Source organism: Penaeus vannamei, chromosome 11, assembly GCF_042767895.1.
Source record: "Penaeus vannamei isolate JL-2024 chromosome 11, ASM4276789v1, whole genome shotgun sequence".
NCBI classification, from domain to species: domain Eukaryota; kingdom Metazoa; phylum Arthropoda; class Malacostraca; order Decapoda; family Penaeidae; genus Penaeus; species Penaeus vannamei.
Genome location: NC_091559.1, coordinates 35,743,915 through 35,748,492, shown reverse-complemented (window position 1 = coordinate 35,748,492; position 4,578 = coordinate 35,743,915). Strand labels below are relative to the sequence as shown.

At 41.2% G+C, this 4,578-nt stretch overlaps 1 protein-coding gene across 1 annotated transcript in view; it reads left to right on the top strand.

Moving 5' to 3' along the window:
- The first annotated feature begins 213 nt into the window (after window positions 1-213).
- LOC113811445 (guanylate cyclase 32E-like) overlaps window positions 214-4,578 on the top strand; it is a 95,127-nt gene continuing 90,762 nt past the window's right edge. Inside the window, exon 1 of the mRNA XM_070127264.1 lies at window positions 214-387. The gene's annotated coding sequence lies outside the window, so the exon portion shown is untranslated. The remainder of the gene's footprint in view (window positions 388-4,578) is intronic.

Here is a 4,578-nt window from a genome sequence, read left to right as displayed (position 1 = left end):
CACACACACACACACACACACACACACACACACATACACACACGCACACACACACACACACAAACACACACACATACAAACACACACAGACACACACATACAAGCACACACACATACAAACACATAAAAACAAACAAACCTACATACACCTGAGTCAACACAGGAATGAGAAGAAGAAGCACCTGTAGCCTCTTTCCTCAGAACCTTTTTTTTTATGCCTTTCTAATTCACCTTTTCTTCTTCTTTCTCTTCTTCTTCTCGCAGTTTTGCACGCATCCCGAAACGTCGGATAAGGTCAACTTCCAGACCTTCGCCAGGACCCGACCGCCCGACACACAGATCAGCAAGTCGGTGACGGCCATTCTCAAGCGCTTCAACTGGAGGAAGGTAAGGAAGAGAAAATTAAGTCGGGGAGGGGAGGGGGGAAGGTTGAAAGGGTGGGTGGAGGGAGGGGGGAGGAAGTGTGGGAAGGGAGGGGGGAGAGGAGGGAGGAGGGGAGGGAAAGGGTGGGAGATTGAGGGGGGATGGGATGGGTGGGTGGTAGGGAGAGGGGGAGGGGAGAGGGGAGGGGAGGAGGGGATAGGGTGGGGGGGAAGGGGGAGGGGAGGGAGGGAGGGAAAGGGTGGGTGGAGGGAGGAAGGAGGGAGAAAGGGTTGGTGGAGGGAAAGGGTGGGTGAAGGGGATGGGGAGGATGGATGGGAGGTTTGTGGGGGTGGGGGGAGAGGGAAGGATTGATGGAAGGGATGGGTGGATGGGGGAGGGGGATGGGGAGTAGGCGAGGGAGGGTTATGGGTGAAGGGGGAAGGGGGAGGAATGTTGGGAGAGTAGACACAGAAACTCACAGACTCACAGAGAGAGAGAGAGAGAGAGAGAGAGAGAGAGAGAGAGAGAGAGAGAGAGAGAGAGAGAGAGAGAGAGAGAGAGAGAGAGAGAGAGAGAGAGAGAGAGAGAGAGAGAGCGAGAGAGAGCGAGAGAGAGAGAGACAGAGAGAAAGCAGAGATAGAGACAAACAGAGACAGAGACAAACACAGACAGACAGACAGACAGAGAGCAGATACCCCCACTCTCATCCATATCTCGGTCCGGTATCAGACCTCAAGGCGAATCTCCCGTATCTCTTGTGCTCAGTCTCTGTCGGTCTCTCGAGGCTTATTGGCTCCTCTTTTCTCGTCTTTTCTCTTCATTTGGGAAAGAGGAAGTGGAAGAAGGAAGAGGTGGAGGATGGAAGTGGAGGAGGAGGTGGGGAGGTGCAGGAGGTGGGGAGGAGGGGTGGAGGGTGGAAGTGGAGGATGGAAGTGGAGGAGGAGGAAGTGGAAGAGGAAAGAGGTGGAGGATGGAAGTTGAGGAGGAAGTGGGGAGGAGGAGGGTGAAAGTGGAGGAAGGAAGTGGAGGAGGAGGAAGTGGAAGAGGAAAGAGGTGGAGGATGGAAGCGGAGGAGAAGGTGGAAAGGAGGTGGGGGAAACTGGTTCGAGTGTTTCAGTTAAAAACGACGGCATCTCCGGCTGACCCAATACAAAATAAACCTTTGACCGTAAACCTGACGTAACCTCTAGGTCAACACGTCCAGCAATTCCTACCTGGTTTGTGAAACGGTTCAGACACAATCTTGTCTTGCCGATCCAGCGACGCCACAGTGAAAGGCTAATCCAGGGGGACGCACAGACACGGATTCCATACAGCTGGAACATGTCACTATGGCAACAACTATGGCAACTTTTTTTTTTTAAGGGGAAGCATTACACAATAATTTAAGAAACACGTCACTATGGCAACAGTTTTTTTTTTTTTTTAGGGGAAACATTACACAATCATTTAAGAAACAATTCACTATGGCAACAGTTTTTTTAAGGGGAAACATTACACAATCATTTAAGAAACACGTCACTATGGCAACAGTTTTTTTAAGGGGAAGCATTACACAGCCATTTAAGAAACGCGTCAGTATGGCAACAGTTTTTTTTTAAGGGGAAACATTACACAATCATTTAAGAAACACGTCACTATGGCAACAGTTTTTTTTTTAAGGGGAAACATTACACAATAATTTAAGAAACACGTCACTATGGCAACAGTTTTTTTAAGGGGAAACATTACACAATCATTTAAGAAACACGTCACTATGGCAACAGTTTTTTTTAAGGGGAAACATTACACAATCATTTAAGAAACACGTCACTATGGCAACAGTTTTTTTTAAGGGGAAACATTACACATTTTTTTAAGGGGAAACATTACACAATAATTTAAGAAACACGTCACTATGGCAACAGTTTTTTTTAAGGGGAAACATTACACAATAATTTAAGAAACACGTCACTATGGCAACAGTTTTTTTAAGGGGAAACATTACACAATAATTTAAGAAACACGTCACTATGGCAACAGTTTTTTTTTTTTAAGGGGAAACATAACACAATAATTTACGAAATCCGTCACAATGGCAACAGTTTTTTCTTAAGGGGAAACATTACACAATAATTTAAGAAACACGTCACTATGGCAACAGTTTTTTTTAAGGGGAAACATTACACAATAATTTAAGAAACACGTCACTATGGCAACATTTTTTTAAAAGGAGAAACATTACACAATCACTTAAGAAACGTCACTATGGCAACAGTTTTCTTTTTTTTTAAGGGGAAACATTACACAATAATTTAAGAAACACGTCACTATGGCAACAGTTTTTTTTTTTAAGGGGAAACATTACACAATCATTTAAGAAACAATTCAGTATGGCAACAGTTGTTGTTTTTTAAGGGGAAACATTACATAATAATTTAAGAAACAATTCAGTATGGCAACAGTTGTTGTTTTTAAGGAGAAAAATTACACAATCATTTAAGAAACACGTCACTATGGCAACAGTTTTTTTTTTAAGGGGAAACATTACACAATGATTTTGGAAACACGTTACTATGGCAACAGTTGTTGTTTTTTAAGGGGAAACATTACACAATCATTTAAGACAGACTTTTATCATATACATGTTGATTAACAATAGAGAACAACTGAAAGGATAAAAAAAAAAACAGGCGAAAATATACATACAAAGAGCATTTAAATACCAACAATAGCGCACCACAAACAATAATTGAACTCAGCTCAGCAGTAAACTTTATTCGTAAAACAAAACCCAGAAGTTAAAATCATCTAACAATACGTACGTTTTTTGCGAATATCTTCTCTAAGACTTCATTAATCAGCAAAGGTTATTATTACGTGGCAGGTTGTAAAAACAAAAGAATCAGAGTTATCAAAGAACAAGTGTTTGAGATGAATAAACTATCAAAATGAACAGTATTAAGATTAAAGTAATATTAATAGATAGTAAAAAGTCTTAAATCATGTAAAATAAGGGATGACTTTTAATATACGTGTAGGGCTTTGTTTTCACGAAAGTAATCTTTCTTAAAAAGCCGTTACAGTAAAAAAAAAAAAAAAAATATATATATATATATATATATATATATATATATATATATATATATATATATATATATATATATATATATATATATATATAATATACTTGTAGGGGTTTGTTTTCACGGATGCAATCTATCTTAAAAAAGCCATTAAAGTAAAAGAAAATAAAACGAGTTCCCATCCATGTTTAGGCAGGACTTCATACATTGAATAAAGACAGATAAAATCCCGCACCTGTCACCTGGCTTATTCACCACGAAACCTAAGCAGGGAAACTCAGGGAAAAGAGTAATAGTTTTATTTAAACATTTGTAAAAAGGGAAAAAAAAAACATGGTTCGGCAGGAATAATAGTGTGGACATGTGCGGGAGAAGAGAAAGAAAGAAAGAGAGAGAGAGAGAGGGAGGGAGGGAGGGAGGGAGGGAGAGGGAGGAAGGGAGGGAGAGGGGAGGGGAGGGAGAGAGAGAGAGAGAGACAGACAGACAGAGACAGAGACAGAGACAGAGAGAGAGAGAGAGAGACAGAGACAGAGACAGAGACAGAGACAGAGACAGAGACAGAGACAGAGACAGAGACAGAGACAGAGACAGAGACAGAGAAAGAGAGATAGAGAGACAGAAAGAGAGAAAGAAGGATAGATAGAGGTAGATATAAAGACAAAGACAAAGAGAAAGACACAGAGAGAGAAGGAGAAATACAAACCGCCCACTAGATTATGCAGGTTCGAATCAGAACTCGAGACAAGGTATCGAATATGTCCAGGGGGCTCGTAGGCTATTAGAATAGGGGATTGGGGCTAGGTATAAGGACGCAGACAAGAAATAGAACGAATAGGAGATGAGCACAAGCCAAGAGATGGAAATGGAGGCAATAGACGAAGAGGAGAATAGTATGGAGGGGAAAAATGAAATGGAAGAAGAAAAACGAAAAAAAGGATGAATGTAAACGAAAGAAGTGAATGAGAAAGAACGAGAGATAGATAGATAGATAGATAGATTGATAGAGAGATATATAGATAGATAGAGAGAGAGAGAGAGAGAGAGAGAGAAAGAAAGGGAGAGATAGATAGATAGATAGATAGATAGAGAGAGAGACGGCAGTGAAAAAAGTGGAGGTGAAAAGAATAAAGGTAAAGTGGGAGACTACAAC